Consider the following 13,593-nt stretch of genomic DNA (forward strand, 5'->3'; position numbering starts at 1 on the left):
GTTTAATGATACTTCAACAATTACAATGATGTTTTTCTAATCAGATATAGGTATAAAAAATATTTATTTCTGTTAAACCAAGTTAATATAATTCATGGATTTTTTTTCCAAAAAGTATCCTCAAAATGGAAATTTCTTATAAATTTAGATATTTTTTAAATATTTAGAGATTCAATAAAATAGCTTTATAAGAATCAAAATTAAACACTAAATATCATGAAATCTAATATCTTTTATTTTCACACATAAAGAACAATATTACATAATTTAGTAACAGTTGCACACAAATATGGAAAAATATAGAACTTTCACAATATTTTAAAATTATAGATGTAGATTTTGAACAATTTGTATGTTTTATAACATCAAATATGCTTAATCAAATGACTTTACAAGTGTAAAATCAAAGATTTCTTTCTATTGAAATGAATTTTTTTTTTAAAAGCCGGATTTTGGCGAAGCATATTAACCCATTAGGCGCCATCATTCCCATTTTGGGAACATTAGCTTTCAATTTTTTTAGAACTAACTGTACTTAATATTACTTAATTGACAATTTTATTTGAGCTCTGAATATATGAAAAGAATTTTGCAATTTTTTTTGAAAGCTTGTTTCAGAATTTTTATTTTTTATAGTATTTTAAAAATCGTGAAATTCCGCATTTTTATCCCCAATCATTAAACATGCATTTGTTTTATAAATATTATTAAAATAAAAATTATTTTAACTTAAACTTGATTACAACAATCTAATGTACTAAATAAAACTAGCCCATAGAGAAAATGTACAATGGCTAGTTTACAATTGAAGAAAAAAGACCTTGTTCCCTTTTGAGGGAAAGTATTGGCGAAAGCTGTTTTCAAACGAAAAACAAGATGCAGATTATTTTAGCAGAAAAAATATTTTTTCATGACAATAATATATGCACTAATTTAATAACGCAGAACATAGCGTCGATTCAGGTTTATCTTTATATTACTACACTAATCTAATACGTTGCCAAAAATAAACCTCAATCTATGTTTATTTCCTCCCCTCAAACACGATAAAACATCTGCATTTTTCAATCTCTCCCCCATTCATTGCACGTTTACTCCTCCCCAACAGCAAAATGACTCTAAATTTCTATTTGCATTTTTATAAAATAATTAATTTATAATAAATTTGTATTATGTTTAAAAGTTTCCTACAGAAAAAATCTATCATAAAAAATTTCTAACATTTTCCTTTGGCTAAGAATTTTAAAATCTGGCAAATAATTTGAAATACTTAGTATAGGCTATGTATATATATATAGTAATATCATAATTAAAGGTCAATAAAGAAAAAGTGCAGGTAAAAAAAGAAAACACAACACCGGAAGCAAAATTATAATGGTAAACACACTTAATACAATGAGTAATTTAACCAGTGAGAATAGCCAAAACCAAATTTACAAAAATTATAATAATTTAAAATAAAACAAAATTAAAAAAATTAGCACTATAATGAGAAAATAAAATATCATAGTAAAAGGTGATAACATATAGATAAATTTGCTTTACAGAGTGGAACAACTGTAAGTCAATTTTACTTGGAAATGGTAAGATTCGTTTAATGCAGACCCTTATAAAAAAAGTCCACATGTTTCGCAGAGAACTTTTATTAAAACATTTTCCAAATTTTGAAAAAAATCAAATGACACACATTTTTCTTTCTTTTAGTTTTCACTAGTTATTAATACAGAATCACAATAATTCAGAGAAATAGCAACGGACATTTAAAGGTTGTATCCGGAAGAAAAAATGCTCAACACTTTGCCGGGGGAGGTACATGGGCAAAGCATTTGCAGAGGAGGCCTGATCAAATCCTTCCCACAGCATCCACATTATTTATAGTTTAGCATTGACCACAGTGCTGATGTAAAATACCCTCCGAGGTAGTTGGATCATGGGTTTGAGTCCCCTGGACGCCAGACTAACTGTAGCAGGCTTAGTGGTTTTCCTCTCCATGTCAGTGTTTTGTCATGCATTCATCTCGGCTAGAACATTTAAAACAGGACTTATCAATGTAAGAGTATTTTATTTGAATAAGTTGTTAAAAGTTTCTATCACAATGTACACAAATACATTCATGAAGATTTTATTACATTAAGAATAGGTTTAGCTAAAATAATTTTTATATATAATATTATTGAACTAATTTAACACGTTGAATGCCATAGGGGTCACCGGTGACTGGTGCCTAGATTATTCGAAACACATAGCTCGAATAAATTTTTAATGCTCTAATTTTTTTTTATATTATTATTACTAAAATGGTTTGAAGAAATAATTGTAATATATACTGAAAAAATCATTTTGGCCAGACGGACAAGCCATGTAAAATTAGTGTGGCATTCAACATGTTAAAGAAAAAAAAAGTGTAAATCTATCTAAGCTTAAATACATAAGAAAGTGCAAGGATTGTTCTTAACACAAAACAAAATTGGAGTCAACAAAGAAAATTCAAATGTAAATCGAAAAGTAATTATTTATTATTTATAAAAATATTTAATAATTAAAAACATTTTTTTGCATTTACTGGAACACAGTCGAGACAAAAAGTAACAGCAAAAAAAACTATTAATCATTTAGTTATACTAATAATATAAATTTAGATTACACAAACATTAAATTGTCTTTCAGAGAGCAAAAAAAAAAAAAAAAACTTTCACTGTATCAAGTTTATACACATATCAATCCTTACAATCAATATATTTTCTTTCTAAATATTGTTATCAAAATTGCTTCGCTTCATACTTTTTTTACTACAGTTCAGGAAAAGCATTAGTTATAGATTAATAAAAGTTTTTTGATAATGTTATTCTAAGTAACACAGGTAAGGTAGCAATAACAATAAAAAAAAATAAAAGTTTCTTAAAAATTATTATCACTGATGCTGAATTAGAAAGTTTTACTAGGTAGCTTTTCGTAGCAAGAAAACATGGAGTATAAAGTGTTGAGCATTGAATATGAAGTACCAAATATTTTTTAAATAAAGTATTCAGTATATATCGATAAAGCATTAAGAATTTATCTTGGAAAATGCCAGTGACACAACAGCGATTCTGCATATCTAATCCATTTGTGATCCAATGAATGTTATGCAAATAATTTTTTTATTTTTTATATATAGTTATTGATATCAAAATTATGTAAATTAAACTGCTCTAGTTAGCAATACTTTAATATTTTTCAAAAAGTTCAAGCTGTTAAGTACTTGGCATTATATTATTTTAAACAAAGAGCAAGGTACTCATCACCGCCCATCACTCAACCATGACCAAAAATCCTATTTCTAGGGCTTTACTTTTTAACGGCCATGGTTAAAATGCCATGTAATTTTGATACTGGTCAGATAAAGTGGACTCCGCTTGAGCTAGCTCGTTTGAATCTTCTGCACGATAACCAATGAGAGAACTTTCAGTTGTGGCGGAATTTATATGCAAAGTATACACGCCAGTTGTTTTATACATTGCCAGGATCTAACTCATTACCCTAGTTCTCTAATAAGCAGTGTGAAAGATAATTTAACCAGCTGTGCCACAAGAGCACCCTGGAGCAAGCTATTAATCCTTTTTAAAAATCAAATAAATTAAATTTCAATTTGAAATGTTACAATTTTTAAAAGGAGTTTCACAGTCGTAAATAATTATATATCCCATGTTATCTATTTTGAGTCATAAATTCAAAACTAAAATTTGAAATTTTACACTGAAAGCTGTGATGTTAGAATAAAACATTTTTAAACATTACTTTTTCAAAAAAAATAATAACTAATTAAAAATTTATAAATCATTAGAAGATTGCCTTTTTCTCCCATGCTTACACCTTATTTAAAATATAAATAAAGCATAATCTTATTTTTTTCTTCAGGTTTATATCAACTGTAAGTTTAGTAACAGTTTGAAATAATTATAATTAGATATCAATGTCAATTGTTTTCTAAAATAGCTAATAATTGAAAGTATACTTTTCATAATTATAATAAAAATTCGAAAACATTCTTCGTTGTTTTTTAAATTATTCAATCATTCTGTGAGAGAATTTCTGTGATAGCTCTCGAATGTAAACTAAGATAAACAAAAAAGTAAATTGGTATTTCAAATAAAAATGATTTCTTATTCATAGCTATCGCCACATTGAAAACCTCATACAAAATTATAATCAAACACTACAGAACAAATATAGGGCACTTTAAAAACATTCCTCTTAATATTATAATGATAAAACATAAATAATACAACTACAACAGAAATGTAAACATAACTAGGGTTAGCTCTCTCGCTTAAACATTTTTATAAGATTTGTAGCATTAATAATTCAGTAATAAAAATTGAAATGTATTAATAAAAAAGATGCCGTCGTTACTTAGGAATAAATATAAAAATAAGATATAAGTATTAAACTTACCAAATTCAAGCATTTTTATAACATCGATAGAACACATTTGTAGACAAACTTCTTCCATCGGTAGCGTGGATGGGAAGGGACAGAAAACGTATTTCGTCATAAAATTTTTCACTGATGTGCGCATGCGCTTGTTCTCCGTTACATGATCGTACCGAAGAAAAAGAAATGAAAGGCACAAAAGTCTTATCGTACCGCGCATTGACTGGCGTTTGCTTTGGTGCCTTCAATTTCTCGTGGTGCCTCTCATTTTTAAAGGCACATTAGTTATGTGCCTCTTACGCGAGAAAATACACGGTACATTTAGCTTGTGCCTCTGAAATCAGAGGTACAGTTTTTAGAGTGTACAAAAACTATTTTAAAAACAGCGAACTTTTTCAGTTACAATTTGCTTGAATAACTTAGAAGAAATAATCAAAATATTAAATAAATAGTGATTAGGTATAAATATAATTGTAGCTTTCAAAAATTTTTACTAATTGAATTTTATTTTATAACCGCCGTCGCCAACTCCGTAGCCTTGCAAGTTTGAACCTAATCCAGAAAATAAGAGATTTCCAGTATCAAGAAATTGGGAGAAATTTGCATTCACGGAGGACTAACCCGTATTTCACTCCCACGGCTAGCCAGACGGCAAGGGGACTCTAACCCATGATCTGCCTACCACTGAGTATATTTCAGCACTGGTCGGTGCAAGTCGGATGCGGAATTCGTATCTACCCGCAATCGCTGGAACTCGAACCCGGTTCACCTCATTGGAAGGAGTGCTCGCCTCTATCCCCTGACACATCACGGCTCAATTTGATTGAATTTTTTTATTTTATTTTATAACCGTCGTTGAACCACCGACCCAATTTAATGGGTTTACTACTGCTAATGTTCAACTCCGTAGCCTTATTGTCATTCTAAACCCAATCCAGAACTCCTGGATAGAGCATCGGAAGAAATTTTGCCTTCCTGGAGGAATTTTTTTGATGGAGGTAACCCGCATTTGCGTCACATGGAGAGGAAAACTACGAGAACCTCCCACGGCTAGCGTAACAGCAAGGGGACTCAAACCCATGATCCATCTACCACTGAGGATGTTTCACGTCATTACTGAGGTCGGTGCAAGCTGGATGCGGAGCTCGTATAGTCTGGGATTCAAATCCTGTTCACCTCATTGGAAGGTGAACTCTCTATCCCCTACTCTCGGAACCCCTAAGAGCTTCCACTAAACCCGTTTCGGGACCTAGTATTCTAGAGAAACGTGTCTTTTTTACGACGCATTCGGATTTTTGACTCAAAACATAAGGAACAACCACAAATTGAAAAATACGGTCCAACAATTTTGTTAATTTGAACAGCTTACTAAGAATTTTATTTATTGCATCGAATCAGAATATATTTTCAATGAATTAAAAAGTACTTTTAGTTATTTAGCATTAATTTAAAAATTTTTGTCTTATAACAAAAATTTTTTTTATTGAAACTTTCACAATACGTTTTACATTGCAAGATGAATCTTTCTTTGTTCAAAGCATTTTTAAACAATTTCAGGAAAATATTTTGCTATTTATCAATTACTTTTGAAATTTAACCACATTCGAATTGGATTTTTTTCATACCCTTGTGTGGAAAATGGAAATATTTCCGCATTCATTGCTTAAAACTACCGATAGTTCAAATATTAATAATTTTTCGGTGTTCATTTTTTTTTTAATTTTACGCAATGTTGTTTACTATATTTTAAATGCATCGTTCATTGAAATTCCTAAGATCGGTGGTCGCAGCATTGTATAAAAAATTAAACAGTGGTTAACAAGTAAAGAGCTCCCGCAACAGCCCGTAGTGGATCATGGGGGATAAGACGGCACAATTACGTGATCAACGGCATGATCGTGGGAATGTGAGAAGCACTGCGCACTGGCCACCTTTACTTTACACACCAACTGATACCCATTGATCTGAAGCTAAGTGGGCTTCAAAGCGCCTCTGGGAATCGAAATCCAGCTACAGCCTATTACCTTAACCACTGAGCCATCAAGGCTCAAAACAGTGTTATATAACCGTCGTTGAACAGCCGACAAAATTTTGGGTTTACGACTGCTAATGTTCAACTCCGAAGCCTTGTCATTTTGAACCCAATCCAGAAGACAAGGAAACTCCTCGATTAGTATCCCAAGAAGTGTTGATTTGTTATGGGAACGTAGAGGATTTTGTGCCTCGACAGATTTAATGTGCATCAGTCACCATTTACTACACGGGGAGTCTGCGGTCGGCGGGTATCGAACCCACAACCTCTTGGACATGGACCTAGTGCTCTACCAACCAGGTTATCCCAGCTTTCAAAACAGTGTTAGGAGAATTTCGATAATTTTCACCAAATTTAAAGTTCAAGCGTTAGAAGACTCTCCCAGTCGGACCTAACTGTCAACTTTAAAATTACCTTCCAGCACCGATTAGGTAGCTTTCCATAGTAGATACATATTACATAAGGCGAATCCAGCCGGCCGAAAACTCTCCATGTAGTGACTGGTGCACGTTAAATCTGTCAGGTCATAAAGTCCTCCATGTTCCCATAACAAAGCAATACCTCTGGGGGTTTGGAGATTGATCGTTTTCTGGTTCAGGTCAAAATTACGATCTGTGAATGTATGAATGAGTGCGCCTTATAAACGGGTGTGACGTATGGGTGTAGAAGAAGTCGAATTTTTAGCCATAGATGGCACCACTGGAAAAAAATAACAAAACACACTCCCTCTGCCTTAATGGCGGCCGACAGCAACAACAAACGCTTAAATTACAAAAAGGAATAATAATAAAAAAAAAAATTATATCTACATACTCCCCGCGCAAGAATGGTGCACGTTGAATCTGTCGGATCACAAAGACCTCCATGTTCTCTTAAAAATGGGTACCTTTGGGGGTACTGAAATGGAGATTCTACTGTTCAGGCCAAAATTACGATCTGGGGATAAATGAATAGCTGTATGAATGGGTCCGCCCTATAAACGGGTGTGGCAGAAGTCTAATTCTTGACCATAGATGGCACCGCATCTGTCTTTATACCCGACGACAAGAACAACAACAATACATATTACATAAATTATTTATCTATCTGTTCTAATAGATAAATATATAATAGTTCCACTGACTGAGTTGACGACCTTTCTCAGATCGTACTCCTTTCTTTCTTTAAAGAAGTATATTAAACAAAACGCTTTAGCGAAAAAAGCTTTTTTTCATGTGCAAATCCATGCAGTTGCTGTGCACTTGCATGTTAATTTTTTCGCATTTCATGTGTTTTCACTGTTATTTTTGAACATCTTGTGAAAGATTATAGTAGAACTAAAGTAATGAACTGTGCGCAAAAATATAAATAAGCAAAAACACCTCGATTAATCCAATGACAACAACTTCAAGGGTTGAGGTAATCTGTTCATTAGTTAGTGCAGAGGATACTTTAAGTTACGAAATATCAGATACAATAACGTATTTTCGACGGATTCTTGACTCCCAAAATAGAGGAGATTGCCGCAATATGGAAAATAGGGTCCCAAAGTTCGGTGAGAGAAGAGGTTGAATTTAGAGGTCGTTGGTATTCGAAAAAAAAAGTTAACTCTCCGTTTTAATTTTTAGAACATCGGTTTAAATAACAATTTATTTTATTTCATTTTAGATTTAAAATGTCTGTAACTCCAGATTTTAAGTTTATCCAGTGATTCTTTTACACAATTTCATTTTTAATGCTCTATTTTCTGAAGAAAAAAAAGAAGATAAAACTGATGAAACTCAAAAATATTCCTTATTTTTATTTCTTTACTTTCTGCTTTAGCAGAATATTTTTTTAGAGAAATGAATTTTAATTCACACATTTCAAACTTTATTGTATTTAATATTTATCTTCAGCAGTAAATTGTTCTACATTTATAGTTTCTCTCAAACCCAGAAAAAATTTAAAATCCCTTAAAATTATAGCTTTATTTAATTTCTAAAAAACATTAAATAATAATTTACATTGTTTCTGATAAAAGGTTCTCAGATGCAGAACAGTGATTTCAGGAACAAATTTTCCACATTATAAGCACAGGTGCTTCTTAAAAAAAAACATTCTTTATGTACACATTTATCACAAAAGATAAGTAGTTAGGTGGTTGCTATTCAAATAAAACTATCTAAAATAAAACTTAATTTTATTAATATAGAAAAAGGGAAACAAATATATTACATTTATATTTAAAAGAGACACCAAGTATTTAACTATTATACATTTATGATAGTTGGCACACATAATTTTTGTGTGTAGTTACCATTTTAGGCTTTTTAAATCACAACCATAAACTCAACTTTGGATAACATGAAAAAAAAAAACCTAATGATGCTTTAAAGTTTACACAAAATACCCTTATTGTTAAAAAAGTAAATAAATAAAAAAAACTTAATGATTACTTTTTTATTAAATAGTTCTTTCTTTATTAACTAATAATTATTTATTTTATTTAAATATTTCTTTCAATAAAAATTTCAATCAAAAACTTTTTTTTCTTTTTAAAACTACATTTAATTGTAGATATAATCTAGATATAGCACTTAGCATGCTAGCCTCTTATTCCAATTGAAAGCAAAAGGTTAGAAAAAAACTCAGAATGTACTTACATATTAAGCTAAAATAACAAAAATAAATACAGTGAAACCTGCATAAGTTGACCTCAATTATAAAGAACGGAATTTTTCCTATATAATATAAAGAAGCAAAAACCTTTGTAACTTGACCACCTGTCTATCTTGTATGTTGATCACTGAAATAAGTAAATTTTATCTAGGAGTATTATGAAATTCTATTCTAAAACCCTCATAAGTTGACCAGAAAAAAAAATTCAGAAAATTTTCTGTCATTTTGGCAATGTATGTTAAAATTTCACTTGTTTGGTGAAATAGTGTAAAAAGCTAATCTAATCCCTCTTGTGAGTTGACCATCAGGGGAAACTGACTATTTCTTTCTTTAGTTCATTGAAGACAGGTGTGATAGTTGAAAAGTTGCTCTTCCAGTGGCAATAGTGAGCATTTGAATAAATGAATGCTCTGAAATATGCTTTGATCCTTTATTTATGGTCTTTGATCTTCAAGTGTAGTAAATAAATTTTAAAGGGTTCAAATAATTTTATTTTGTTAAAGTTTTCAAATTACATGTTTTCGCGTTCTGATATTTTAAGAAATTATATTTATTAAGCACTTCCCATGCATGACTAACAAAATAAATTTTTTCAAAAAAATTAGTTAAATATTAGAATTATATGTATGAAATTGAAGTTCATTCAGGTTTAAACACATTTCTTAAGATATTCATTTGCATATTTTCTGAATAAAATTTTTAAGGCAAGTAAAAAAAAAAAAAATTAAATATATAGCAACATGATATAGGAAACGAAATAATAAACAATGACCCATCCCCTTTATAAGTTGACCACTTGTCTAAGTTGACCACTTAAACAATGCACCACAAGTGGTCAACTTACACAAGTTTTACTGTATTAAAGAATGAGAAATATATTGACACAAATATTTAAAAAAAAAAAAAAAAGAGATTGAAGAGTTCTAATCTCATCAAAATCTGGTTCTTAATGTGAGGTATGAAATTCTAAAGGATTACACACGTGAAAGGAAATAGTGCTTCCATAGAATTAACATAGCAGCTTTTTATCAACCAATAAAAAGTCATTGAAATGCAACTTCCTGCAAGGGAAGAAAAAAATTTTCTTTTTATCAGAACAGTGCATTATTCATTTCCAAATTATCAACAATGTTAATGAATCAACCCCACAAGCAAAGATTTTATAAAATATTTATAACAATTACACAATGACATTTTGTGGAAGTTTCAAGTTCTATTGGGTCTAATAAAAAAAATGTAGCACATTTCAATGGAATACAACTAGAAATTTTTTTTTCAAAAGGTGAGTTCAATGATTAGGTGCATTTAGTAGATGTATAATTATAAATCAGGAGTAATACTGATGTAATTCTAAATTCAGTCTTTAATCTTATAGACAAGATTTGTATCTAACTCATCACAGTTTGAATGAAATTACAGTGCAAGTATAAATATAGTTTAAATGAGATTACAAATTATATTTTCTAAAACTTTATACACATTCTAAAAAAGAATCAGTCAGTCACACAAAAAAGTAAAAGCAATACAAAACTTCTCAATTTTCCTTTGAGAAATTAAAAAAAAAGTCATTCAGAAAAATGCACCCTTATTTGAACCACTTTTACAGGCACTTCAGCATGCACTCAAAAGAAGCAAAAGACATGTAGGAAGTTTTAAATCCCTATACATTAAATCAGAAAATAATGCAATCGAATAAAAGAGCAAAAAAAACCTATTATCAATTCTGAAAATTAAATTTAAAAAATTAATCAAATATTACAAAGTTAACGGAAATAACTCAGAAACTTTTAAGATAATTTTTCAACCTTAAATTTTTTAAATCAGTATTACGCTTTAGATAGCTCTCTTATTATGATAAAAATTATATATATATATATATATATATATATATATATATATATATATATATATATATATATTTAAAATAAAACCTTCATAGTTTTACTTACAATGTTCTTCTTCACAAACAAAAAAAATATATACATACCTATATAATAATATTTTTGCAACAAAATAAAAAATTGTTTTGTTCAAATTTATTTCTCTCTAAATTTGCAAATGTTGGCATTTTAATGTTTACAAATGATGTTAACATGAGGGGAAATTTTTTTTTTAACAATTATGCATTTAAAACATGAAATTTAATTTTACAGTTTAATTAAATAAAAAGCATAGATACTTTTTTATATACAATACATCAAAAAGCATGATATTTAGGATCAAGCCTAGAAAACAAATATTTTAAAGAGGAATGGAATTTACATGCCAAGTTATGAAAATAATGCAGATAAGAGCAGATAGTTAAAAAAATGATTACAAAAAACGAAACAGCATGGTTTTGTTTTGAAAAGTATTTCAGCACATAGTAAAGAGGAAAAGATAAATAGTTTGGTCCATTCTCATAAAAAAAGAAGGAAATAACATAATTTTCATAATTAATAACATGTAACGAATAATATAATGTAATATAATTAAAACCAAAAGGAAATGTACAGAGGATGAAAAATGCTGCATAAAACAGTTACAAATGTGTAAAACATTAATAAATATATATAATTATATCACATATATATTTTTTTTATATATATATCATGGGTGCAAGTTTGATAAAAGGCCAAGACTGAAAATTTTTTGACTGAAATACCTAACATACACGATACCCCCTCGACATATGCAAACTATCTAAGAAAGCTTTACCATAATACATCAAGTTTAAATACTGCACAAAAAATATTTATTCATCTGTCTTTTGATAAAATAACAACAGGACATAAGAAAGTAGACCAATAACGTAGACCTAAAAAAATATTTTTATGGACAGAAAAAAAAAATAATTCCGATTTCCGTCTTCGAGTCAGTCTTGTTTCCGTCTTACTTCCGTCCGCGGACATTTTCAAAAGACGGAAATCCGTCCTGGGGACGGAAGACTTGCACCCATGATATATATAAAACAGGGTGGTCAAGGAAAATAATGCTACAACTAAATTTAGAGAAATTCATTAAAATATGAGAAAATAGATTGTACAAATATCATAGACAAAACTAAGTCAAAATATAAGCAAATTAGTTAGGTGGTTAAAAATAAGTAAACTTTTATCAGCCAATGACTAGTTAAATAAACAATAAGTGACGTATTTCCCCCCCTTTTGCATTAACTATGCGTTTAATTTCTAAAACTTTCTCTTTTGTTGGATTCAGATTATCTTGTGGATTGTTGACCTTTCAGAATTAATATTTTTATATTGTTTAAATATTTTTATTATAATAAACATGCACTTTTCTATTATTAAACAAGCTAAGAAACAAAGATTCTGAGCAAATTGTTACTTTTATTATTTACTTTTGAGTGCACTACACGTTTTGTTTTGCTGCAGGCATGTTTTCTTCACAAAAAAAAGTCAGTAACATTAAATACATAATTATAAAATATCATATTATAAAATTAAATACATAATTATAAAATATATTTTCATATATTTATTTCCTAACTTTGTGCTCTAATATTTGTTAGAAATGCAAAATTATTACTTTGCTACAAAACTAATTTAAAATTACATTTCAAAACAATTTATTGGCAGTGATGATACTTTGATTAGTTTTAAGCATTTATCTAGGCCTTTAATGTTTTTAAAATATGAAGTTTGTGTTTTTTCATATTGTAAATGATTAGATAATGAGCTTTAATTAATAAAATAAGCATTAATTACTTATTTTGTAATTGATTAACTTTAACACATTAACTTTAATGTTACTAATCTGTGAAAACATCAGTTTAAAATATTAAGCTAATTAAAAATAGATTTGAAATTCCTGGGTAAGAAATTCAGTATTTTAGATTCAATCATCTATCAATTTTCAGAGTTCTGCTTTCTGTAACAATAGACTACAGGCTCATAGCTGGCAATTTACGAAGTTGCTTATTAATTAATAACATAAATAATTTTCAATCTTTTTAAAGCAGAAGAAAAGTTTACTACAAAAAGGCTCAAAAGCATTTTTATACGCTTGAGGATTCGAAAAAAGATACAAGAATAGAGCTTCTTTATAAAAATGAGAAATCGAAAGAAAAACAAAAAGACATTACTCAGATTTCTCTTTCTAAAAAAATAAAACTCAAGAGAATAAAAATGCTAATAGAGTAAATATCACTTGGATAAAAAAAAAAAAATTAAAACTAAATATACACAAAAAATGTCAAATCAACTTGTATACAATATATACATATGAAAATTCAATTGTCATTGCAGAAATTACTCTGCAGAAGGCAATGTTTTTCGTTCAGTTCCGAATCAGTTCCTTGATTCATTCATCTTTTATTTGCAATTTATTTTGCAGTTCTTTGACAAGACAAGTTAATTTCTTACAAGTCTCAGGCAACTGAAAGAAGAATTAATTCTAAATCATTCATCATCAACTTAATATTTCTATTTATAAAAGTCGGATCTTTTATAAATAGTCATGTTTAAAACTTCAATCGGGCACATGGAATAAAAAAATAAATTTGGTTT

The 13,593-nt window shown here is 29.1% G+C and overlaps 2 long non-coding RNA genes across 10 annotated transcripts in view; both read right to left on the bottom strand.

Annotated features, from left to right (window-relative positions):
- Window positions 1-214: 214 nt before the first annotated feature.
- Window positions 215-4,626, bottom strand: LOC147801942 (uncharacterized). Its single transcript, XR_015430252.1, has 2 exons — window positions 4,435-4,626; window positions 215-2,021 (listed from the first exon to the last, which is right to left on the bottom strand). It is a non-coding gene; the product is annotated as an uncharacterized LOC147801942 (long non-coding RNA).
- Window positions 4,627-11,967: 7,341 nt separating this feature from the next.
- The window catches only part of LOC147801943 (uncharacterized), a 37,841-nt gene continuing 36,215 nt past the window's right edge, over window positions 11,968-13,593 (bottom strand). For all 9 annotated transcript variants that reach the window (XR_015430244.1, XR_015430249.1, XR_015430250.1 and 6 more), the window contains one exon: window positions 11,968-13,462. This is a non-coding gene — a long non-coding RNA (uncharacterized LOC147801943). The remainder of the gene's footprint in view (window positions 13,463-13,593) is intronic.

This window comes from Parasteatoda tepidariorum, chromosome 11 (genome assembly GCF_982258835.1).
Source record: "Parasteatoda tepidariorum strain Cologne lab strain chromosome 11, Ptep-v5.0, whole genome shotgun sequence".
NCBI classification, from domain to species: domain Eukaryota; kingdom Metazoa; phylum Arthropoda; class Arachnida; order Araneae; family Theridiidae; genus Parasteatoda; species Parasteatoda tepidariorum.